Source organism: Schistocerca gregaria, chromosome 2 (assembly GCF_023897955.1).
Source record: "Schistocerca gregaria isolate iqSchGreg1 chromosome 2, iqSchGreg1.2, whole genome shotgun sequence".
NCBI lineage: Eukaryota > Metazoa > Arthropoda > Insecta > Orthoptera > Acrididae > Schistocerca > Schistocerca gregaria.
The window spans coordinates 409,465,267-409,492,840 of NC_064921.1; the positions used below are offsets into that span (position 1 = coordinate 409,465,267).

General features: G+C 42.6%; 1 protein-coding gene across 1 annotated transcript in view; it reads left to right on the top strand.

Annotated features, from left to right (window-relative positions):
* The first annotated feature begins 343 nt into the window (after positions 1–343).
* LOC126322885 (uncharacterized) overlaps positions 344–27,574 on the top strand; it is a 121,683-nt gene continuing 94,452 nt past the window's right edge. The window contains exon 1 of the mRNA XM_049994592.1: positions 344–664. The gene's annotated coding sequence lies outside the window, so the exon portion shown is untranslated. The remainder of the gene's footprint in view (positions 665–27,574) is intronic.

Consider the following 27,574-nt stretch of genomic DNA (forward strand, 5'->3'; position numbering starts at 1 on the left):
GACCGTAGTGGTCGCGGAGACCTCGAACTGCTCGGCCATTCGGGCCGGCTACAGTGGTGAATTACCTGTCACCTCACGTAACAGTATAATGACCTCGTCCTGGAATGTGTTGCATTTTTTTTTTCGGCATTGTATATTAAGACAATGCAGCCAATGTCTTACCCTACGTGTAGTATAGTTATCTCAGTCGTTCCATTGTGAAACAGATTGAAAGAGAGGCTTAGAAAAACGAAAACTCTCATCTGCAAGGACTTCCAATAGGAGAAAGCCGTTGCAGATGCACTCCCTGCCGGTCGCAATGTCTCGGCGGCGGAGAAAGCTGAGCGAAGCCTTGCTGTGGCCCCTGTGTCTGGAGACCAGCGCGCATGCGCGGAGCCGCCCGGGGCGTCGGCCGGCGCCGCTCCTGACAGCGCACCGTGTCGGCACTCCGCGCAAAGTAGTGTGGGGGAGCGCGCGCCGGCTCCACTCTTTATCTCGCCCCTACCCGACGGCGGCTGGCCAGCTTCCTGCCGCTTCCCGCCACCAGGAAGCCACGCCGCAGCACACCACAACACAACACAGCACAGCACGACACGGCACGGACCGCAGACAGTCGCAGCAGCTCCGTCCACACCACACCACGCTGTCTAGAGTGACAGCAGCATCACTCCAGCACCTCCAACAGGTACAAACCAGCGCCATTTCTCTCGTAGTAAACATGTCGGCAGCAAGCGTCGACAAACAATATACAGGTAATATACCTGCAGGAGCTGGTGCCCCACAGCTCCTGGATATTTGAAAAATGTCAAAAATGTCATCCACCGCCTTGAGCTGCTCGTAAATACTTTATTTATACAACCAGTTTCAGTCGCCTGACCGTCATCAGGCTCGTAAAGGTACTCACAGCATCATGCTGTCCGAAAAATAAAATTGTTACCGTCAAGTGATAAAATCATGAACGATATACTGTCATCATATCGTGTTCACGGCGTTAACGCCGATTACAGTGTTAACATAAATGTGTACACTCCACAGCGTAATTTATACTACCGTATGATGACAGTGTATTGTTCATGGTTTTACCACTTGATGATAACGATTTCATATTTCACCTGACATGATGCTGTGAGTACCTTTATGTACCTGATGACGGTCAGATGACTGAAACTGCTTGTACAAATAAAGTATTTTACCAACGGCCCAAGACGCTAGTACAACTTTTTCAATACAAAGTTTCTTCCTAATTACAGAATGTGTTGTATAAGTAAAGCAGCAACCAGCCGCAATGCCGTTTTAGTTTACTTTGTTGAAAGAGCACCGTCACTGGTTCCGGATTTACACGTTCGCCGTCTGACGCCATCCATGTCTTTATTGCAGCATTTAAATGTACGTATACATGTTGTATCATAATTACCTCTTATAATCCTCAGTATTGACTGGAAAACCATTGAAATTCTGAATTTATCAGGCATAAAATACAGAGAGTGAAGTGTTGTCTATAGCTTGTACGGAAACCAGGAAACCAGACTGTGGTTATGAAAGTCAGAAATGAGCGGTAGACACCAAATGAGACAAACTGAAAGAAGGTTGTAGCCTATCCGCAGTGTAATACGATCTGTACACAGAACAAGATGTGAAGGAAACCAAGGGGTGGTCTGGAAAAGAAATTGACGGACAACAAACACATAATCTAAGGTTTGTTGATGACACTGTAATTCTTCCTGAGAAAAGTCCGCAGTGTTGCTCAGTCCGAATACAGAGAACGATGTTAAGGAAATCCAAGGGGAAATTTGGGAAAGGAATTCTGGGAGAATAAATAATTACTTCAGGGTTTGTCGATGACTCTATTTCTGCCAGAGACGACAAGTGATCTGTAAAGTCAGTAAGTATACTGTATTAAAAAGAGGTTATAAGAAGCGTGAAACATGTACAAGAAAGATGATGGGGCCTAACAACTTCCAAGATGTTATTTTCATGGTTATCACATGTAAGAAATGGCCAGTCCACAAGCCTGTGGCCGGTCTATTGGCAACACTGTTTACAACCTTTCTTCGGCGCAGCACTTGGAGGTGAAGGATGGCTGGCACTCCAGCCGCCGTTAACCTCCGTGAAAGGTCTGTCGTACTCGTTTGATAGCAGGCTGAGTGGTCCCGGCGTCTTACTGGAAGGACTGAGACGAGGAAAATTCCCCGATGGCATCAGGGAATGAAGCTTCGTGGCCATAACCACTCACTAGATAAGCACGGCCACTGTCAGATTGCCAAAGCAAGAAAAGAGTAATGGACTGTAGTCGAACTAAATCGGATGATGCTTAGAGTCTTTAGTTACTAAACGAAATTCTGTAAGTAGAAGACGACTTCTGCTATTTTTCCAGCGAAATAACTAATTATGACCCATGGAATGAGGATATTAAATGAGGACTTGCAACAGCAAGTAAAGCTTTTCTGAAAATGAAAAATAAGTTAGCGTATATGTTAAGTATTAGGTAAACTTTCCATCAATATTTACTGTGAGTACAGCGTTATATGAAATTGGAACGACAAGGAGAGAATTTTCTAAAGTGAGGTATTGGAGAATGCGTAGATCGGACAATTATTGAAGATATGATAAATCTAATGTCACCAATTGACTAAAAGAAGCGATAAGTTGATACAACAAATTCCGAGATGTCAATCAGTAATTAACTGGCAGTGGTGGAAAGTATTGAGGGTAAAATGAATGATCATAACAACCAACCTCAACGCAAGAGAAAATATCAGTCATATGACATCCACTTCTGGATAAATACCCCTACACTTTTCACGCATTATCGTCTTAAGCGAAACACATCCAAGTTTACTGCTGTCATCTACCAGACTTCGGGCCTTTTCTTCTCTTAGAATCCAGGATACAATTCCATGCTCCCTCTACCATCCATTCGTATGGATACGTGTTCCTTCCATTTGACTTAATTATCGTTGCTTTTTCAGAACGTCTTATGTCCACCATAGGCTGCTTAATTTTTTGAACAAACTGTTTTAATTCAACATTTGTTTTACATTACATGTGTAGCGCAGTATATGCTCATACGTATTCTGATGGTCATCGTGTTTGTGTTCAAGGAAATCTTACATGTAAGTGGTAACAAATTCTTGTCCACATACGATAAAAATTGCTTTTAAATATAGTACACACACACACATATATATATATATTGTGTGTGCTATATTTAAAAGCATATCATGTGTGAACAAGAATTTGTTACCATTTACAAGTAAGATTTCCTTAAATACAAACACGATGACCATCAGAATACGTATGAGCATATATATATATATATATATATATATATATATATATATATATATATATATATATATATATATATAATGAGCGTGCTACCTCAGATCGTTTTTATCGAGATTGGTGACAAATAGAGACCTCTAACCAAGCCTAGAGAAAACTTCAATACCTTAGCAACATATTATGTAATACACACCAAACTCAAAATTATAGGGACCCCTATTTTTCATTGCAAACTTTTCGAATTTCGCGTAGTGTCTTACTTAAATGCAAATATCACAGTAACTATAACCATTAACCAAATGGTGGGAACGTCATCATGAAGCTAACATGTAAAGCTATAAGCAGCACCAAATTCAAATTTTGCTATCCAATATTTTCTGTAAAATCGTTTATGAAAGAGTGCAAGGGGTGCGCCTTGATTCTGTCATCGCAGTGTGTCAATGACCGGGTGAAAGCGGGCAACGTGAGCCTCCCCTACACAACAAGCGAATGAACTCGCCCAGCACTTTGGACGAAAAGTGGTCACTGCGGATCAGCCACCGTATCCCAAACACTGATGTGCATCTCCGAAACATAAGAAGAATACGACCTCTCCCAAGGTCACTGCAATACTCGCCGATGATCATTTGGGGTACTATAGAACTGCAGTTCATGAAGGGGCACAATATGAAATTTTTAGTCTGCATTCCGTGGTTCAGCGGTTCTAAGCGCTACAGTCTGGAACCGCGCGACCGCTGCGGTCGCAGGTTCGAATCCTGCCTCGGGCATGGATGTGTGTGATGTCCTTAGATTAGTTAGGTTTAAGTAGTTCTAAGTTCTAGGGGATTGATGACCTTAGAAGTTAAGTCCCAAAGTGCTCAGAGCCATTTGAACCATGCCGTGGTTCCTATCACAGCACCACTCCAAACGCAGACGTTTGTGCTCTAATGTTAACGGCAACCTAAGCATGAGACGGTAATTCCCCTCTCTGGCTGCAGCTAACGTCCGACCAATGGTAGAGGATGACAGAGGATGTTGCAGATCGTTCTCGGGTGGCGGGCGCAAATGTATGAGTCACAATATGCAAGGTCCACACTACAGCGATCGTCACTTGTGATGGAAAGACCTGGTACGCGGGTCGAATAGACTTGCCGTCATATTCCCATGCAGTCCAGCATCAGGCCGCTGTCAGTTCCGAATGCCCCACAAAACTGGAAATTGCATGAATCGGTCAGCCACCCAAACCGAGTCCCAGAGTGAGGTCCCTTTCAAAGTCTGTCAGATGCTGATAACGTTGTCTCACAGGAGTACGCAGTACTCCGTGTCATTCATAGTGATTACTCAACATCTAACTCTATTCGTGACATTTATGCACGCTACCAGATCTGGTAACAACACTAATCACGAAAAACACTAAGGCACTGTGCTACTGTTCTATCGGTCACAGAGAACTGCAACTCTAATCTTTAACATACTCGCCGAAGCTTCGTACGTTTACTCAGTTACACTGCATTCTTCTGGACGTTTCACTTGTTCATGTCACGTGTTATATGACAAACAGTTTATTTTTTCTTGTGGCTAGAACATTTCTCATTTACCACTTGATTTTGTACTTGATTTTGTAGTTCATACAAAAATAACATTAATTCCTATTATTTCTTTCATTGTAAATAAATTTATAAATAAAATCATAAAATTACATATAAAAACAATCAATAAGTTTTTTTCATATCTTTCGTAAAGGCCTCGTCGCTACTGCTGTGGAGGCCGAGTTGCCACGTCACGGTAAGCCGAGTTTGTGAGTTTGTGAAACGGTTTCTGGTGCAGTACACTGCTAAGACAATTTCTCCCTGCCGCAATCTACATCTGTGCCCCAAGGTCAGAAAACAGGATATGAGAACGAAAGTTCTACAACACTCCAACAAATTAGTAACGAAGTCAAAGAAATGAGTTGAAAGGTTTACTTCTCTTTGTGACTCGTTGAATGTTGAAGTCTGCAGCACTGCATGCACTATAACACAAAAAGGACACTCAGTGGCTAAGTGCAAATAATTGTAGGTAAACATCACAGTACATTTCCAATGCAATTTGCAACAACTGTCTGTTCACTTCCAAGAGTTCGCTGTCTAAGGTAGCTCTGGACGACGACCTCTAACCAAGTGGGCGAGAGATGCTCTTCTGTCTTCCGAGGAGGCTTCTGTTCGTTGTCGTCCGGTCATTGACGTATTGTACTCAGCTGGCAATTGGCCGAGGCGAAGTCCATATCTTCATCCTCAGCGCCGGCCGTGATTCTGGTGGAACTCACGCAAGTGGCGAGTCTCTATGGCACTGTCAACCAGCTCGCATCTTTGCGTCTGTCGTGCTTTTGCTCTGAATGTGTCTTGTTCGGACGACACAGCAGTATCACGTGCCACAACCGCAGACACAAATTTACTAAAGAAAAATGGCTCCGAGCACTATGCGATTTAACTTCTGAGGTCATCAGTCGCCTAGAACTTAGAACTACTTAAACCTTACTAACCTAAGGACATCACATACATCCATGCCCGAGGCAAAATTCGAACCTGCGACCGTAGCGGTCCCTCGGCTCCAGACTGTAGCGCCTAGAACCGCACGGCCACTCCGGCCGGCTATTAAAGAAATCAATACCTTATTATACTACATGAAATGTATTCGTGGCTGCGAAAACGAACAGTCATCAGCTGGATAATGGAATAACGACAATGAAAAGTTGTGCCTGACCAGGTCTCGAACCTACTTTGGCTTTCCGGACACGACTCACGGTTAGATCCAACTTCTACATGTCATCGTTCCTGAACCGCAGCCTGTGTTCGTTCACACATTGTGTAATTCCCGTACAGGGGAGGACATTTCAATTGAAAGTCGTTGCCTGTATAGGCGAATAAATACGATACTGCAGTGGCTGTGTTTTAAAAAGAACGATGCAATGGTCCATCGGACATACATGCTTGTCCGAAGGTTCATTGCAATATCGTACATTCTATATCGTACCTTATGATCTTCTCGGTACTAATATTATCGATGTATCCATTTAGTTTTTTGTATCGGTATCGATACCAAATATCGAACCCAGTCAGATTAGGGAACATCCCAAATTCCTTGATGCAGCTGTTTTGTTTCCTGTTTGGCCGAGCAATTTCTGACTTGTTTCTGTGAAAGGTCCTTGCTTGTTCGTGCTCGCTATGTGTCTCGTTCTGTGCTTAGCACTTGCGACAAACTGTCATTTTGATGCCTTAGGGGACTTTAATTACATGTATCACACGCTCTATGTATTTGTATTATAGGGTGCACAACGGATAACACGAATTTGTGAGCCGGCAGATGTCGCCGAGCGGTTCTAGTTGCTTCAGTCCGGAACCACGCTGCTGCTAAGGTCGCAGTTCCGAATCCTGCCTCGGGCATGGATGTGTGTGATGTCCTTAGGTTAGTTAGGTTTAGGTAGTTCTAAGTTCAAGGGGACTCATGACCTCAGATGTTAAGTCCCATAGTGCTTAGACTCATTTGAATCTTTTCAACGAATTTGTGCAAGCATGAATTTCGAATATCATGCTACAGACAGAAGTAGATATTTAGAGAATAGGGCTTACTGTTAATTAACATTCTTTTCTCACTACCAGAGTCTTCTTAGACTGTTACTTACAAGTGAGCATAAATGCCATGGAACGGATTAGAAGCTGGTGTGGCATTGCAATTCAAAAAAGGGTTTCTGTAATTATGGCCCTATTACAACGATTTTGTAACATATTCACACAGAAACACACAAATAATATGTTATTAAAAACACAAAGAAAAATGTGACCAATCAAGTGATCCCATCTCGTGAGAAATATTTATGCGAATGATCCATAAATACAAAAGAATTAACACACACTAATTTGCTTTGGCGCTTGCGACTAGGAATAGCATAGCAAGGCGAGAGAATGGTTGGAGGACAAGTGAAACAGTAAAAGGGCGGACACAAAAGAATGCACACTCCGCTGCCGAGTGAGAATCTCATTCTGGAAACAAAAGAATGACTCACGCACTTACTCATCCTCACAATAAGAGAAAATCAATCTTCTCCGCTACCCTGAGCAACTACTTGTCTTTAATGAACTGAGCACAGATAGTGAAACCTCATTTCCTGGACAGGCACGAAATGATATAGGCATTCACTCGGCTTGGAGAGCCGCGTACTGTTCACTAATTTAACTGATTCACTCACTAGCAACATGGGAACACGTGCACACTCTCATGTCGATTCCATACATTGAATAGACTAATCAATATTTAGCACAAATACTCGTTAACTCTATATAGATTTCGTACTACGGAATGTGAACATTCCAGATCACAGTGTCAAATTAAAAACGAGTTTGAAGACTCCTCGTTGTAGACATGAGGATGAAACAAAGTTCGTCAATTACAGTATATCTTCAACAAATTCACGCGTTGTTGGATAAGTGCTGAAGGGGCTAGCATCTCACATTTATTGGAAAAGCGAAAAAAATGACACACTACCCAACACGTGCGAATTTTATGAACAAAGTCATAAGTCTCTAAGATGTCACAAATCGGTTCACACTGTATGAAGGCAAAACGCATTTAATATCGCGTAAATCACTGCAAATCGCGATTAATTTAGCTATCCACAAGTTCATGAAAGGAATGGTGACATTGCTTTACCAATTCACATGACGGTAGTTCAAACCAGAACAAAGCGTCTTCATGGAAACCGAAATTATTTTCAAACGAGGGAACAATTACAGGAAAAGCGACTACTCTTAAAATTACGATCACAGGGCTATAAGGAAAGTGTCAAGCACTGTGACAATGCAAAGATGAGACCCTCGAATACCGGAACCCTTTACCAAGGTGGATCATTCAAGAGAACCCAACCGTCTACAATAAACTCTGACGACAGAGGGGCAATTACTCGATCGCCCCAGAGCGATCTACATTCATAACGGTAGCTGGTAATGACAAAGAGAAACCGCATGACCTCCGGTCCAGCTAACCCTCAGAATGTAAAAACAAGCATTCCTATCGATGTCACAAACTCTCTGACCAGTTCCAGCCCCTCGCAAGTTGACAGAACTACCATACCGGTCTAGAGGTCCTAGTTAGCCGCGAAAGTTCCCATTTCAACTCAAACACACAACTATCCACTCTGGATCTCATTCACAGGTACACCAAAACACAAGCACAACTGGTCGTTTCTCTTCCAGGGGCTTAGTATCATCTCTGACAGGAATCTTGTGGCATCGATCTCTGACAATACTTACATCGAGAGCTTTACCAAACGGGACCGATCTGATTGACCCATTTCATGTGTCCACAGCCCGTTGAGCAGCCGTCAGCTTTCGAATCGTTTCGCACTGTACGTTAATGTGTCATTTCCATCTGCTAATACCCACGATTGTAAGCTATCCTTTTCAGACGCAATGTAAGTTTTTTTTTTTTTTATGATCAGTCTGCTGACTGGTTTGTGGTTTGATGCGGCCCGCCACGAACACGAATTCCTTTCCTGTGCTAACCTCTTCATCTCAGAGTAGCACTTGCAACCTACGTCCTCAATTATTTACTTGACGTATTCCAATCTCTGTCTTCCTCTACAGTTTTTGCCCTCTACAGCTCCCTCTAGTACCATGGAAGTCATTCCCTCATGTCTTAGCAGATGTCCTATCATCCTGTCCCTTCTCCTTATCAATGTTTTCCACATATTCCTTTCCTCTCCGATTCTGCGTAGAACCTCCTCATTCCTTACCTTATCAGTCCACCTAATTTTCAACATTCGTCTATAGCACCACATCTCAAATTCTTTGATTCTCTTCTGTTCCGGCTTTCCCACAGCCCATGTTTCACTACCATACAATGCTGTACTCCAGACGTACATCCTCAGAAATTTCTTCCTCAAATTAAGGCCGGTATTTGATATTAGTAGACTTCTCTTGGCCAGAAATGCCTTTTTTGCCATAGCGTGTCTGCTTTTGATGTCTTCCTTGCTCCGTCCGTCATTGGTTATTTTACTGCCTAGGTAGCAGAATTCCTTAACTTCATTCACTTCGTGACCATCAATCCTGATTTTAAGTTTCTCGCTATTCTCATTTCTACTACTTCTCATTACCTTCGTCTTTCTCCGATTTACTCTCAAACCATACTGTGTACTCATTAGACTGTTCATTCCGTTCAGCAGATCATTTAATTCTTCTTCACTTTCACTCAAGATAGCAATGTCATCAGCGAATCGTATCATTGATATCCTTTCACCTTGTATTTTAATTCCACTCCTGAACCTTTCTTTTATTTCCATCATTGCTTCCTCGATGTACAGATTGAAGAGTAGGGGCGAAAGGCTACAGCCTTTTCTTACTCCCTTCTTAATACGAGCACTTCGTTCTTTTTCGTCCACTCTTATTATTCCCTCTTGGTTGTTGTACATATTGTATATGACCCGTCTCTCCCTATAGCTTACCCCTACTTTTTTTCAGAATCTTGATCAGCTTGCACCATTTTATATTGTCGAACGCTTTTTCGAGGTCGACAAATCCTGTGAACGTGTCTTGATTTTTCTTTAGCCTTGCTTCCATTATTAGCCGTAACGTCAGAATTGCCTCTCTCGTGCCTTTACTTTTCCTAAAGCCAACTGATCGTCACCCAGCGCATTCTCAATTTTCTTTTCCATTCTTCTGTATATTATTCTTGTAAGCAGCTTCGATGCATGAGCTGTTAGGCTGATTGTGCGATAATTCTCTCAGTTGTCAGCTCTTGCCGTCTTCGGAATTGTGTAGATGTTGCTTTTCCGAAAGTCAGATGGTATGTCGCCAGACTCATATATTCTACACACCAACGTGAATAGTTGCACTCTTAATGTTACCACCGTTGCTTTTAATGTCACCAAATGTTGTTTTGACTTTTCTGTATGCTGAATCTGTCCTTCCGACAATAATATCTTTTCGATGTCTTCACATTTAAATTTGAAAACCATATTCAGTAAAATGAAAAAATTAATGAATATATCAAGCCATTCCTTCTGCTGCCTGCATGTATTAGGCATTTGTCTATTACGCCCTCTTGGTTAAAATAATCGATCTTTCCACCTTTTCACGATATTCCTAGAGATCATCTGCCGACTGGATTCTTACGGAATTCTGCAGGCTTTCATTTTTGTCACGTGGTCCTTCCAGTCATTCCTGTGATCCTTAATCAGGTCATTTAAGCTTTCCACTCCCAGTACTTCTCTGATTTTAGACTGCTGCTCCTGTCGGGTGTTGTGTAACCAGCTTTTTAGGACTGGTATCTCTTATAGATTTTTCGTTCATTACGTTTTGTAACAGTCCGCGACTCACTTCCATATTTCATGGTTCGTAGCGGTACAGTGTTCGATCTGAAGAATTAAAGAGAGTATCCTTTCTTACTTTAGTGGTGCGGGTTCTGGAGATTGATTTCTTCGGTTACTTCACGCATTTTTGCTTGTATATTGGCACTGACAACTCTATGCAAACGCCGCTGCTCTCGGTCGTTAAGCGAAGGCCGTCAGCCACTGCGCTAACCGTGGCGAAAGGTAATGCCTGAAATGTGGTATTCTCGGCATACTCTTGGCACTGTGGGTCTCTTCGAATATTCAATTTGCTAACAATTTCCGAGAAGGAATGTCCCATGTGTCTAGCTGCAACTATTATTCACCGTTAATTCCCGTCGTGCGGCCATCATCACGTCGGAAACCGCTTCACATGAGTCACCTGAGTCCAAATGACAACTCCGCCAATGCACTACTCTTTTATACCTTGCGTACGCGATACTACCAGCATATGTATATGTGCATATCGCTATCTCATGAATACTACCTACAGATTCTAAATTTGCAATAACAATAAACAAGGCTCAAGGTCAGAGAGGGGGAGGAAGAGGAGATGGAGGGGGCGGGGGACACGTGCGTCAAATAAAGCGGAAATAAGGACACAGACGAAGGGAGGGGCACGAGGAGATGGAGACAGAGGGTGAGAGAGAGGGAACAGGACGAGGTGGAGAGAAGGGCGAGGAGAAAGTGGACAGAGACAGGGGGGAGAAGAAGGACGTTCAGCCTCTTTCCATAAGTATTAAAAAGTGTTCTTTTTCTTTTTTTCTTTTCCATTAATCCACATAACTATAGCAAAGCGCGGCTGGGAATAGCTGGTGTTTAAATATATTTATTAGCCAACTTCAGCAATACCAGGAGATGCGCAATATGAGACAAAGAAGGTATTGAGCATTCAACCAAACGCAGAATGTAATATCTAACACAACTGATCTGCCGCTCTGAATTTCACTAAATTTACAATAAAGCTGGTAAGAAGTAGTCACCAAAAATAATTTCACAAGCGAAAAAGGGAAACAAAACACACATAATAATCAGTCTTAATCCAAAATACCAAACCCTAAAATATATCCAACCAGAACCGACATTAACACTAAGCAAGCAATCAATTCGATAACGAAAGTCAGTGATGGAACATACCAGCCCAAGTTACTCTTTGCGGGGCGCAATAAACAGTAAACAGAGATCAAATTACTAAGCCTGTACTAACTTTAGAGAATTATGCGTTTCTTTGGACATAGCAACTGATACATTCCGTTACGGAGGTAGGAAGAGCAGATAAATGCGAGAACTATCGCACAATCAGTTTTGTAGCTCATGCATGTGTAAAAACTGTAGAGAAAGACAAAGATTGGAATACATCCAAGAAAAATTGGAGACGTAGCGTGGATGTGCCACTCTGAGATGAGGAGGTTGGCACAGGAGAGGAATTCGTGGCGGGTCGCACCATGCCAGTCAAAAAATTGAAGACTGTAGATGAAAAGCAGGCGAGAGAGATACAAAAGCGACGAACATCAAGCATACAGTTGGGACAGCGTGATGATTACTCTCTGTTAGTAATTCCGCAATAGTTACCAAGTCAGAGGGAGTGCCTGTTACGTCAGTTAGTTGGAATAATTAAAGTATGAAGGGAGCAGACGCCGACTGGTATGGCGAGGATTAGTCGGAAAACCCGCCAGCTACTTTATGCAGGGGCCTTATGAGCGTCCAAATAATTTATTACTTGCTCTGAAGGGAGTAAGACTGAGCACCACTGTACGAATCACCGTTTTCAAACACACAGGCTTACCGGAGAGAGCCACGCCGTGTTTGTCACACAAGGAACACCCTTCCCTGCATCCCCGAAAACGGGAGCTAATAGCGAAATGCATTCGAACGATCCAAGCACGAGATCTCCGTGCGAATCAGTGAGTACAGTTGTCGAAGTCTGAACGAACCAGGCACAACTAGAGTGGACGCTGGTATTACCCTGTAGAAGAAGGAAGGAAGAGAAGGTTTTAACGTTCTGTCGCTATCGAGGACGCAGGAAACAAAGCACAAGATAGGAATATTTCAAGGATGCGGATGGAAATCGGCAGTGCCGTGCAAAAGAACCATCTCGACATTTGGCTCGAGCGATTCACGGAAATCACGGATAACCTAAACGGCTGGACGCGGATTTGTACCGTTGTCCTGCCAAATGCGAGTCCAACGTGCTAACCAATGAGCCACCCTTCCTGGTCGACCTCGTACCGGCACAAGAGCATCCCAGTCTCGCTCGCTTTGTGTAGAACCAACGAAGGGAGCAGACATTTGCAAGTTCTCACCGGTGCTATAGTAAGCGGTTTGTAAGATGTGAGACAGGATTGTTGTAGAGTCTAATTGATTGCTAGCTCACTGCTTGCAGTCAGGAAAACAGTGATTCCATCAGTTCACCGTAGACCAGCGGTAGTCAACGGGGTCTCTGCCGGCCACTACTTGGCGTTTCAGCTTTCATGGTGGACCGTAGACTGCAAGGGTTTTAAAAACATTTCCTCTGGGTTTACATAAAATTTTGACTTACTGTTTTTGGTACCTATTATATGTGTTAACTCGCTATAACCCTGTTTCATAATATTTGTGTTTTCTTACTACATAAATCACCATTACTGAGAAAGCTTTGGGCGGTTAGAAAATGTTGCTGCTAACAAACATGCAAATATTGGTGGGAGGTAAAAAAGATTAATTTTGTAAACTCTCGTCGCCAGTTTTGTAAAGGCTCCTTCGCTATTGCTGGGGATGCCGAATTGCCACTGTTGTTACAATAGGCGGAGTTTGTTAGTTCGTGAAACGGATTCTAGTGCAGTACACCACTGAGACAATTTTTCCCTGCCATTATCCACAGCTGTGTCCCAGGGACATGTAAGAGGATAAGAGAACGAACGTTCTAAAACACTCCAACAAATTAGTAACAAAGCCACACAAGTGAGTTAAAAGGTTTACCTATCTTCGTGACTAGATGCATATTAAAGTCAGCAACCCTGCATATAATATAACACAAAAAAGATACTAAGTGCAAATAATCGTAAGTAAACTTCACAGTATATAGCTAATGCAATTTACAATGACTGTCTGCTCACTTCCAAGAGTTCGCTGTCTAAGGTAGCTCTGGACGACGACCTCTAACCAAGTGGGCGAGAGCTGCTCTTCTGTCTTCCGAGTAGGCTTCAGTCCGTTGTCGTCCGGTCATTGACGTATTGTACTCGGCTGGCAATTGGCCGAGGCGAAGTCCATATCTGCATCCTTAGCGCCGCTCGTGGCGCTAGTGAAACTCGCCCGAGTGGCGAGTCTCTAAGGCACTGCACCACCTCGCATCTTTGGGCTTGTGGTGCTTTTGCCCTGGCTGTGTCTTGTTCGGACGACACAGCAGTTAATTGCCCGAGACTTCGGCTAATTGAACTTGGTTTGTTTTGGATGTATCGCATGCTTGGAATGATGCCTGTTATTTCTTAGCCTGATGGAATAAACCCACAGTTGAAATCATAAATTTTCGGTCTACGCTTTTGATGGTCTCTATCTACCGGTCAATATCAGTTACAACAATGTCGACGATCCTCTACAGTTCACAAGTTTTAATGTGTTTGGTTTTCAGAAACTTGCTTTCGGCTCAGTCCGTTGCGCCACAGAAAAAAGGAAAAAAAACTGATGGGTTCTACGAGCAAGTACATGAGGTGGCACACCTGGTGCCACATTCGCCAAAACGTGAACGAATCTCCCCAACCGTGATCATACTGGTATGAGATTTAAATGTTGTTATCAGTGTGGCTGATGAGAGATATACAACAAATCAGAAGTGCGAATCCTGCTGTAATTATAATGAGGTTCACGTAAATATTTGGAGGAGTCTACATGTTGGCAGCTGTAGATTTATGGCGAGGACTTTTCAGGCGCCAGTCTCCGGCGCAGCGTACTGCAGTGGGATAAAGTGGAGAGATGCGCTGGGCCGCTGGTAGGAGCCGGCCTGTGACCCGGACAATGCGGGAGCAAGTGTCTGAGTGGGCTGCCGCCTACCGAGGCTCCGACACGCCGCTCCCTGACCTTGCCCGCGACCGGAAGTCTGCTTATACAGCCGGCCAGATGTACAGCGGCGGTGCGTGATAACAGGCCGCCACGGCTCCACAGGCAGCGGGGCGCCTGCACGTCCCACAGCGTCACTAATGTTCCACTCACAGCTCAAAACGAAGAAGTGGAATGGTTCAAATGGCTCTGAGCACTATCGGACTTAACTTATGAGGTCATCAGTCCTTTAGAACTTACAACTACTTAAACCTAACTAACCTAAGGACATCACACACATCCATGCCCGAGGAAGAATTCGAACCTGCGACAGTAGCGGGCACACGGTTCCAGACTGAAGCACGTAGAACCACTCGGCCACTCTGGCCGGCGTAAATCAAAGTACCTTAGTTCTCTGATGGCGGATTCAGATCTTACTCCAGTCACTCTCATAGAGATTCTTCGCAGCTCCCGTAACGCAGCATTTAGATGTTGCCATTCGCACGCAGTCCATTATATGGCTCCTTTACAGATATGGCATTGTAAAGTAAAATTGATGACCTCAGAAGTTAAGTCCCATAGTGCTCAGAGCCATTTGAACCCTTTTTTTTTTTTTTTTTTTGTAGCGCCTAGAACCGCACGGCCACTCAGGCCGCCAGGAAAAAGTCCATAGAGCCTGTGAGGGATCCACTTCTATGTGAAGCACGATTTTCTAATATATTTCACGAAAAATGACATGAAATAATTATCACATTTAGAAAAGATCGTATCTTTGCCACCAGTGAACCAAAGACGTTGCCTGAGTGACAGAATCGATTGTAAGTAGGGGCGCGCAGAGCACAGTAGCACCTGCACTCTGTTAAAGGTAGAATGAAAGACTTAAAGCTAAGTGGCTAGCTGTGAGAATTTAGCTGTTGGCCTATGGACGCAGCATAGTACAGATTTCTAAGCTAATGAAATTTTGTATATTTAGTTTTAAGTATGTAGCAGCGCAATGTAGATTTGCTAATTCTAGCAGGCCACTGTGGCCGAGCGCTTCTAGGCGCTTCAGTCCGGAACCGCGCAACTGCTACGGGTCCAGGTTCGAATCCTGCCTCGGGCATGGATTTGTGTGATGTCCTTAGGTTAGCTAGGTTTAGGTAGTTCTAAGTTCTAAAGGACTGATGACCTCAGATGTTATGTCCCATAGTGCTGAGAGCCATTTTGCTAATTCTAAAAGTGTCGTCCCTTGAATGTAGGAACCAGGTATTTGCCATCACGTTTAATATATGGGTTGATCAGGTGTACCCGGTTTGTAATTTTGTGTTATTTTTTAATCCTGACACAGACAAGTTAAATTTTGGAATCTTTGGTCAAACTATGTCATGCAACAATCCAAGTGTCTTTAATTACGTCAATAAGTAAGAACTGTAAACCAATTAAGAAGTTCACTGACTTTTAAGTTAACTTAAAGTGTTTCGTATCAGATTTTGTGACGGACAAACTTTATTTTGAATACAATTTTTGAACTAAAGGCCGGCCGGAGTGGCCGAGCAGTTCTAGGCGCTACTGTCTGGAACCGCGCGACCGCTACGGTCGCACGTTCGAATCCTGCCTCGGGAATGGATGTGTGTGAAGTCCTTAGGTTAGTTAGGTTTAAGTAGTTCTAGGGGACTGATGACCTCAGCAATTAAGTCCCATAGTGCTCAGAGCCATTTGAGCCATTTTGAACTAAAGAATTCGATCTTGGCATATCCCCTTAACAGTACCCCATTCTCTTCCACATCGTGTTCATTTAAATCCAATGAATATTTTTTAAAAGAAATGATTTTTCAATCAGAGTAAAAAAGATTAATGTGCAAGAACCAGAAAAGTATTAATGTTTGCAATAGTTTCAATGCGGGCAGCATTACACAGCGCTGAGCCTATATCCAAAATTATCACTGAACATTTGCAAGGTTATTAATTTTTCAACTAATCTACTGACATTATTTGTATGAAGCTATTTTACGGCCGATATTGCATTTCGCTGAACCAAGACTGAATATTTTGTATGCCTACTGTGGAGAGGACAGAATACCAAGGTTACATCCGTTGTGACTCCAGAGCTAATGAAAATGTATTTCACTGTTTATTTGTATAGGGAATTTTATCAGTTTCCTGCACAGGGCCATAGAACTCGGTGCTCACGAGAGTGAGTAAACTTCAGAGGGACTGATTTCATTACGGGCGTTACATATTCGTTTTCCAGATTAAAGGGTTTAATTTTCCTTTGGATTACAATAAAACCGGTTAAGCACAGCATTTGCAGAACAACACATCGCGCAGTATATCTGGATAACACAAAGTCACATATTTTTAAAGGAAGTTATACGCCAGTGAGAAATTGTTGAGTGTAGAAATGTTCGTCGACAGAAATAATATTGCCAAAGAAACTTACTGGCACATCAAAACGCTGTGTCGGACTACGACGCGAGCACGAAATGCCTTTACCCGCTAACCTAATATCAACACGTTTATTATGAGAAATATAAACGGGTTTCTATAGAGGAAGATCGACAGTAGAGGCAATATTTGTAATGAAAGAGATTTTAAAAAAAGCAATCCACAGAGTTAATACAGAACAATTGGTGCATAATGAAAAAGGGGGTTTCCATTCCATCCAACGAACTCCCTAGAAACATATAAGAATACACAGAATGACAGGACATGTGTTAACACACCAGGAAATAGCTTCCATGGCACCAGAGAGAACAGTAGAATGTAAAAACTGCTGGCGATGAGAGAGATTGGAATACATTCGACAGTTTACTGAGGATCAAGGATGCAAGTACAACTCTGAGATGAAGCTGGCACAGGAGAAGAGTTCGTAGCGGGGCGCATTAAAACAATCACAAGACAGATAACTCAAGAAACAATCACTTTTGATACGAGTATAAATGGAGAGGAGGTCAGACAAGCGTGAAGCGTTTCGTCAGCTCTTTTTTTAGTGTACTGCGTTCTATATGCAGGCGATCTCAATTTTTTAAAAAGAAAAAAAAGTTACCTGCAAAAATGAATGTGCGTTTTAAGCAAAACAGCCCAAAATGTGACTATATCCACAAAGAAAACCGAAAGAATGGCTTTTCTAGGATGTGATCCCAAAAGTACAAAAATAATGGTGTACAATACAGTAGTAGCGCAGGTCAGTTACTTTGATACTAGTATGACAGACATAGACAAGAAAGCAAAATTTGGAAAACATATGAGGAACAGTAAATAGGTAGGAAAAAACACACAGAAAAACACGAATATAGTTTTATGAAGTAAGTGTGTCTCAAGCACAAGAGGAGATAAAGTATATCAGGATACTGAGCGGGTAATTCAGTTTGTAAAGGAAAATGAAAATCTAATAATAATGGGGGATTGAAAAGCGGTTGTAGGAGAAAGTATAAATGAATGGGTTACGCGAGTATATAGACTTGGCAGTAGGAATGAAGAGGAAAACAACTAATTCAGTTCTGCAATAAATTTCAGACGGTAATAGCGAGTAGGCTTTTCAGGAATCACAAGAGTAGGAAGTATACTTGAAAACGACCTGGAGATATTGGAGATTCCAGCCGGATTACATCATAGTCAGACAGAGATTCCGATGTCAGATATTGCGTTGTAAGCCGTATCCAGGTACAGGCACTGATTCACGCAAAACTTTAGTAACGATTAAGAGTAGGCTGAAGTTTAAGAGAACCGTCAGGAAGAATCATTGTGGGAGGAAATGGTATACTCAAGTACTGAGGAATGATGAAAGGCGTTCGCTAAGGATTTGGATATTGCGATACAGAATTCCAGATTAGAGAGGAGTGTGAGAGGAGTGAACGTCTCCAAAAAGGGCAACCAGGGATGTGGGATGGACAAACACAGGTACAAGGAAGGTAACTGCGCGGAAGCCTTACGTAACAGAAGAAATATTTCAATTGCTCGACGAATGAAAGAACAAAATGTTCAGGGCAAGACAGGAATACAGCAGTGAAATAAATGGGAAGTGCAGGACAGCCAAGACGATATCGCTACAGAAAATATGAGGAGAAATCGAAGAAAAAATGACCCGCCGGGAGGACCGATTTCGTTTGCCCACATCTCGTGGTCGTGCGGTAGCGTTCTCGCTTCCCACGCACGGGTTCCCGGGTTCGATTCCCGGAGAAGTCAGGGATTTTCTCTGCCTCGTGATGGCTGGGTGTTGTGTGATGTCCTTAGGTTAGTTAGGTTTAAGTAGTTCTGAGTTCTAGGGGACTGATGACCATAGATGTTAAGTCCCATAGTGCTCAGAGCCATTTGAACCGATTTCGTATACGGAAAACACAAAGCAACTTTCGATGAAATTTAAAGCGAGTTTGGTGATATTAACAGAACAATGGGAAACAGCACTCAAAAGCAGAGGAGGGAGCGGATGGGTCGAAAGAGTAAAGAAGGCCTCTATAAGGGAAAGCCCTTGTTCGATGACGTGACAGAAGAAGAAACTGGAGTCGGTTGGAAGACGTACGGGATCCAGTACTAGAGTCAGAATTTAAAAGAGCTCTGGAAGACTTGAGATTAAATGAGGCAGAACGGACAGATAACTTTCCATCAAAATTTCTAAAACCATGGGGAAAGTTATTTAATATTTTAGTCGTTCCTACACTTGATGGATTCTGATACATTAGAGCTGCGGTCTATTTTCTGGAATAAAAAACAGCTTGTCGAGAAGGTCCTGTATAATCTGCGAGAGTGGTGACGTACATCGCACATTCAGGTTAACAGCTCATGCATCGAAGCCACTTACAATGTATAGAAGAATGGAAAAGACAATTTTGCATCTGTTAGACGACGATCAATTCGGCTTTAGAAAAGCTAAAGGCACGAGAGAGGCATTTCTGACGTTGCGCTTGATGCTGGAAGCAAAACTGAAGAAGTAATAAGACAAGTCTATGGGATTTGTCGACCTAGAAAGAACGTTCGACAGTGTAAAATGGTGCAATATGATTAAATTTCTGAGAAGAATAGCAGTAAACTACAGGAAAGTAAGGGTAATAAAGTATGTGTACAAGAACAAAGAGGGAAGTGTTCAGACTAAAAAGGATGCAAGTAGTCTGAGAGGGGAAGATATTAGTGAAGAAGACGTACAGGGCTGCCCGCAGACGATGGAATTATGTTCAAGGGGTTGGCACTGAAACTTGTTACGAAAAGCAGAGAGACGTTCAGATGATCATTATCTGGTACAAAAGATTGACATTCACTATTAAGTTAGTAAACACTGTTGACATGTTAGGGCGAAGCTGATGAGGAAAGTGAATTGAGGACAATTACGAAAGTGAATTTCAACGAAGTGGTATTTTTAAGCCCGTACCAGGCTGAATGGTCCTACGAATAACTGCTCGAAGAGTTTGAATGTAGCGCCAGTTGCTTATCAATTGCGCGTAGCGACTGCAGCACAAATTAGGAATACATTGCATCCAGAGAGTCAGTTCGGGACATCCGAAACCACTTGCTAGTAGCACGGCTACCATTTAGCTTCTTCTCACATCAGTCTGCAACTCGCCTCCTATGATGTAGTCACTGGAGGGATGAAGCGAACAACTTTGTACTTACCGGTTTTCAAAGATTCCGTGTCGTCTGCAACTCGGAAATTTGTTTATTTTCTGTACCGTACCATTTTCAAGTACCTCCAAACATTCAATGACTGCGTGGCGTGTCAGAAATCTAGGATGCCAAATATGGCCACACTGTTGTATTTAATGATGAGCCGGCCGCGGTGGTCTCGCGGTTCTAGGCGCGCAGTCCGGAACCGTGCGACTGCTACGGTCGCAGGTTCGAATCCTGCCTCGGGCATGGATGTGTGTGATGTCCTTAGGTTAGTTAGGTTTAAGTAGTTCTAAGTTCTAGGGGACTAATGACCACAGCAGTTGAGTCCCATAGTGCTCAGAGCCATTTGAACCATTTAATGATGAGAACAGATTTTGACAGCGGTGGTAGTCATGTGCAGCATTTGTGCCGATCTACAGGATCGACACGGGATTTAATCCTTGTTAACTAGAAATAAAGCGGAACACGTCATGGGAATTGATTTCTACCTGCTTATGAAAGCCACATAATCTTGTTCTATTTCTTTTCTTATCGAAAATATAAGATTCCTAAGGGACCAAACTGCTGAGGTCATCTGTCCCTAGACTCACACACTACTTAAACTGACTTATGCTAAGAACTACACAGACACCCATGCCCGAGGGAGGACTCGAACCTCCGGCGGGAGGGGCCGAGCAATCCGTGACATGGAGCCTCAAACAGCACAGCCACTGCGCTCGGCTTTTCTTATCCAAAATATATTTCGGCACATACGTTCCATCATCAGTGGAGTCTAATTTTATTGAGATCTTAATTACGAACAGGTTATGTGTTGCAGGATCTTCGTTATGTGGTCGGTTAGATTAGCACATGTTTCAAGCGGTCATGGTCTTCCCCTGCGCTTCCATCTACAAGAGAAGAACATGTGCCTCATTACGAAGATAACGATATAAAACGTGACAAGTTATGTGACCAGCTAATGAAGGTTCTGCAAAACGCAGCCAATTAGTAATTAAGGCTTCAGTAAAATACGACCCTACTGATGTTGGCACAAATGTGACAATACATGTGTGGCAAGAAAAGTAATAAATGACTTTTTGATTTACGTAAACAGGCGAACCCAAATCTCACGTGTTCTGCAAACATAGCTGCTTTTACGGCATCGAAAACCCAAGGATGATTATAACAAAGAATAGTTTCTCAAGACGAGAATTGATATTCTGATTGTACCTGTGCGCACAACTGCAGGACTCCTTTAACTAGAAGAGACTTCATAAAAGCTACGGGAATTTGTACGACCGTGATTTATTCAGTTATGCAGTGTACAAATTGTATAATATTCGCGTTGGACAGTTGCCTCAGCAATTTTTAATTTTGTACTCATGCATTTGTCATGATGCGCTAAAGTGCTATTGTCTTGGATGTGGCCATTTAATTAAATAAATACAAATTAATGCATCACAATATAATTGATTAACTTGTTAGTCAGAAGGGTAAAAACACATAAACCTTGGGCGATGAGAACGGTTACATTCAGATACAGAAGCGAAGGATGGTAACATATGGCAAATGAAATTATCCATAAAACTGCGTTTCAGAATGATGAGTTAACAAGACTGTCTTTATCGACACAATATTTGTCGTGTCCTGGACGTTATTCGAAGCATTCTATTTCGGTATCTAGAATACGATATGTCTTTAGTGGTGCGTAAGATACGGTTGTATATTTTCGAACACGACGGACGGTAGTTGCGCGATTACTGGAGAATTTGTTTACAGAGTTTGCCATGTTGTTCTGAGTGTCTAGAAGGAGAAACCACAAACGCGTTGAGGCTTCCGTGTACCAAAGTAAGACGATACACCAATGTAAGACGGCACAACCGAAGTGAGTAAGTGATCGTCACCCCAAATTTGTCAACTAGGAAACGAGTAGTAGAACTACAGCGTCCTAGATCCACCTCTTGTGGGGAAACACGATCTTACTTCAACGTTTTTGTAACTGGTACGATCATGTAGAAAACGTCGGACGGCTTAAAAGATGGTGCTGTAATTTTTTTGTTAGCACTACTGGTATTAGAGAAAAATAAAGTGCTCTAGTCAGTCATTTGCCATAATACGTACAGCAGTAGAGTTACTTCACATACACGGAACGTCTAGAGAAGCTAGTTCTCCGAATTGTATAACTTTGTTATATTTACAAAAGACCCATTTGTGTTGATTTTTTTACTCTTTTGTCTTGGTTGTATATAGGAACATCACTTTTATAAAAAGCTATTTTTTATTCAAGAAAATAGAACGTAGCCCCAATGTATTAGAATCCATCAAGTTTGGGAACCACTAGAATACTGAAGGAACCACAGGTCGTTTTATAAACTATCCATCTTGTTCAGTGTAACAGAGCGAGAGAATATTACATTATACTGCTGACGAAGTGTCGTGTAACGGTGTTTTGTGCACGCTTTGTATGCACATCCTTAGCCACGTGTTCGCCCAGCTGCGGGAACGAATGCTCCATACAAACACAAGTTTATTTTATTTCCATTCGGAGTGTTTGCAGCGCAGCAGCCACGCGTGGCGTGTGTCGTAACAGGAGCAAGCAGTGAGCAGTGCAGATCAAAGTCCAGAGACGCGCCTCGCGCGCTTCAGATGTTTGCAAGTTGAAGGCCGTCCACACGCGGCCCCTGTTTATGGACACTTGCTAACAAGCATGTGCGCCATCCAGTTAGCTTTTTTTCTGGTTTCTCCGTGGATAGTGAGAGCCATGGGCCCTACGATGAAAGCATCTAATTGCAAGCTTCAGTGTTTTTGCAGTTCTTATCCAAGATTTCATTACAAAGAAAAGGGGGCCAAAATGAACCCCAAGTAATAAATACAACTTCTTGGAGCTGTTATTTGCCGTTCTATTAGTTCTCAAACCTCTTTGGAACAAGAAACTTGCGCAATGGTTACGTCTGTCACAGCAAGCATGTCGTATGGGGTAAATTTTGATACGTCTCGATGAATATTCAAAAAAATGTATTGTCTTCTAGAAAATGTCATGTGCACTTTTTGCTTATGTTTCCACTGAAATTTTGAAATTTCACCTCTGTTAGAAAGTCACCCAAACAACAATTTTTCCCATGTGCCATGCAGCGTCAAGTGTCAACAGAAAAACCTCTTTCTGTTCTCATAAATAAATGTTGCTTAATACGTTATTTGGTATTCGTAGACGCGTCAATTTGTTCTTACTGTGAAGATCAGATCCCATTCAGTTGCTGTTGAAGGAGCTAATCTTTTTTGTTCTTTGCAATCATTTCATTAAATATGTTTGTTTTGTATATCGCACTAAACGACTTGTGATAGTACTGTCGATTGAGCGCAAAGAATTCCGCTGTAAACATTTTATTAGCTCTGAAAAACAATAAAATATTTTCCGTTATTGCTGGAAGTCGCGTGAAACAACGGATGGGCAACTTTTGCACGGCTTGACTCCATCCACACATAACAAAAACGAAACGAAAAGGATCTTCAGATATAGCAGAAAATGGCGACTGACGACTATAAGAAATTGCAACGATGCTCTCTGCCGACAACGGTTATTTTTAACATAGTCATTTATGCTTACTGTTTTACACATTTATTCTATATTTTATTTATATTCATATTCGTATTATATAATTAAAAAATAAAATAATTTTTGTCATGTATAAGCAGAAGCGACCATGTTTAGGCCCATTACGAGATGATCGTGCTGCCATCTTACCAAATTACTGGTGGCTATTTTCTTCAGACTAAGGAAACTGCTTTCATCATCCCTCTAAAAGGAAAACAGATGTCTTCTCGAGGCACTTCTCGACACTCCATAGAATTTGCTTCTCCCTGCATTTCACTCGTTCACTCAGTAGGAGGGTGGGGGGTGGGGTGGGGGGAAATCTCTTGCCTGTCTTCTGCTACAATAGCTAACTTACATCCTCAACATCGGTTTTCTGCAGAAATCTTGAACATATTCTGAGTTCAAATTTAAGAAACTTGCTTGAGGCAGAAAAGTTTCTATCCACAGATCATCATGGGTATAGAAAGCATTGCTCGTTCGAAACATAGCTTGTTTTGTTCTCACTTATTATTCTGCGAACCACAGATGAAGGGAAACAGACAGATTTAATATTCCTAGATTTCCAAAAAGCATTTGAGACGGTATCCTACTGCAGACTTTTAATCATGGTCTGAGTATACGGATTAGCTTCTCAAATATATGACTGGCTCGAATACTTCTCAAGCGATAGGACGCAGCACGTCTTCCTCGACGTCTAGTGTTCATCAGAGATGGGCATTATCTAGTATTCTCCAGGGAAGTCTGGTAGGATTGCTCATTTCTGTCCCTGTATAAATGATCTGACTAATAGTGTAAAGATCAATCTGCGATTGTTCGCTGATGACGCTGTATTTTATGGTAAAGTGTTGTCGTCGAGTGGCTGTAGAAGTGTAGAGGCTGCCTTGGACAGAATTTCTATTTGGCGTGATGAATGACAGCTTGCTATAATGCAGAGAAGTAGAAAAAAGTGTCCTGTAATGCTCAGATACAGTACTATAGGGCTTAGGAAGTCTTTGCAAGAGTATTCCTTCTAGCCTTTCCGGCCCGTTGGTTGTGTAGCAGGTGGCTTCGCCCCGTGAAGCGAAAGCTTGGTGGATTGTTACACAGCTGGAGGAGGAGACGGCGATGCTACCATGGCACTGGACGATTTCACGACCATAATGCTGAATTTGAGGTCTCATATCTGCGTGGCTACATCTTTCGTGGAACGACATGTAACAAGAACAATACTGTAAGTGCCAGATGGTAGAATGCAGGGTTTCCCACTAGCCAACAACTTATGAGCGACCAGGTAAGTCACTTTTTCCTGCAGTGGATCTCCTGGACAGCTCGCTCATCGAGATACATGGGACAAGCTCGGGAGGAGGCGGCATGGTCCCCATTGCAGTTGGTACAGCGGGGAGGAGGAGATGTAGAGCAATCTCTCTTGTGAGCATCCCTAAGACAGGTTACATATTTGGCCGGATGTCGACAGGACATTCGAGTGTGGTAGCAGCAGTCTTTCGGGTTTGGAATGTACGGTCAGGCTGTTATAACTTCATAGCCTGCTTTGATCTTTGACGGAAGGACCACTCTATCAAAAGTGAAAAAAGGTTATTTGTGTACAATAAGGAGGAATCTACCTTTTTCACCACCCAGTGGACTGCAATGTCACCCTGATCAGAGAGGTACGTTTGGACTTCTGCCTCAGTCAGACCATAAAGCAGCCTAGTGTAAATAACACCACGTGAAGAATTCAGCGTTCGATGAACCTCGACACAAACAGGGTAGTTGTGGAGAAGCGAAGCTGCAAGCAGTTGTTGTGCTTAAGAATCAGAAGTAGACTCCAAAAGCAAAGTGCCGTTTCGTAAAGGAGATGAGAATTTCAAAGGCCAGCAGTTGGCTCAAATGGTTCAGATGGCTCTAAGTACTATGGAACTTAACTTCTGAGGTCATCAGTCCCCTTGACTTAGGATTACTTAAACCTAACTAACCTAAGGACATCACAGACTTCCATGCCCGAGGCAGGATTCGAACCTGCGTCCGTAGTAGCAGCGTTGTTCCGGACTGAAGCATCAAGAACCGCTCGGCCACAGCGCCTGGCGAGCCAGCAATTGCATCAACATCTTTTTGAATAATAAACGGATTTACGTAGCAAACGACTGACCGTGTTCAGAACGTAAAACCATGAGGACTCGTGGTGCAGCTGGGAGGAGCTTTGATATTTTAGCCTCATTCTGTTTACGTTTTGTAGACGTTGACTGTGAAGATGATAATTGGCTCATTGCGAGAAAATCCGCCATGATTGCCAGTGTCTCCGATGGCGCGCTCATTCCAACAGGACCCCCCCCCCCCCCCTCGGAAGGGGGCACACACGCCTTAGGTGACTGTTCCCACTTCAGGTCACACGTCCCGAAAACCTGACAGAGGGACCAATCGGCAATTTGGGAAGATAGCTCAGGCAATCACCCATTCCTGGGCCTGGCCAGTACCAGGGGTACGTGCGAACACTACTTGTCAACCCAGTCACCTGTTCTGCGTCAGGGGCTTGGGCTGGCCTTTAGGAACACACAGGGAGGAAGAAGAAGAAGAAGAAGAGGAATCTCAAACGCCGAAGGGGAGGAAGGATAGGAGAAGGGGAACGAAGGAAGAAAAAAGGAACGAAAAAACAGTGGGGAGACTGTGCTGATATCAGCAACTGAATACGCAGAACGCATTTCCACAACATCCCAGACATGTTCTCCAAAGAACAGCAAGAGGATGGAGATACAGCACGGAAGGGAAACGATGCTGCAAAGGCTGGGGGCACCGCGTTAGCCAAGCAAGAACCCGTCAAAGAGCAGCGAGCCCTCTGGGGAGAAATCGTTTAGTATTCTCATTTTCAAATACTGGATAAATATACTCTGAGTAATTTACGCGCCGCAAGTTACGCTGACTCACAGTTTCTAACTTCAGTTTTTATCTTATTGTGTTACATCTTTCACGTAAAATTACACCGCTCAATGAGCAGATTACGACACCATTTTATATTTCTAAATTCAATATACAATTATGTGGAAAGCTTAAAATCAAATTTATGATGTCCTCTTTGTTTTTCGGCATCTTTTTTTCCGCAGTTGCACGTACTCAATCTGTACAGGTTGACTTAGCAACTATAATAAAAATCTTATTTACACCACACACGTATTGCTTTATTTTAAAGCGTCTTCAATGGTCAGTGAATCAACATGTTTTTTCTTTTACAATTGTGTTTGTTATGATTATCAACAGTTCGCATACTTTACTTATTACTATAGACAGATTTTTAGTCCTTTCTTTAATCATGGCTCAAGGTTTTTTTTTAAAAAAAATTGCATTCTTCTTCGTCTTCCACGTATTGAGTTCTTAGTCACAGCACTTTCACTGCACTATATGTACTCCCATTTCTGCCTTGGGAATTGTCACTGTCCTCGCGTCATTTAGCGCGTTTTGCTTTGTTATTGCGGGATGTGTTCATCTATCGCTCTTTGAATGTTTATATTTTTCGACTAGAGAGTGAGAGAGTGAGTGAGAGAGAGAGAGAGAGAGAGAATGGTACAGTGGAATGATATTATTTTGCGGTGTCTGTTGTTTTTTCTCAACAAATTGCTTTATTAATTTAAATAGCATTTCGTTGCTAATGTTTGTCTTGTCCTGATTATTTTCATGTTTTTTGCTATTGTGGTAAGAGGCTAGTTTTCTTACCGGAGGTGTTCTGCAAATATTTAATGACTGGTTCCATATTTCCATGCCCTAGGTACAGACTATCACAGCTGTTACACTGCAGTTGGTAAATACCAGATTTTTGGTAGATGTCAGATTCATCCTTCTTTTGT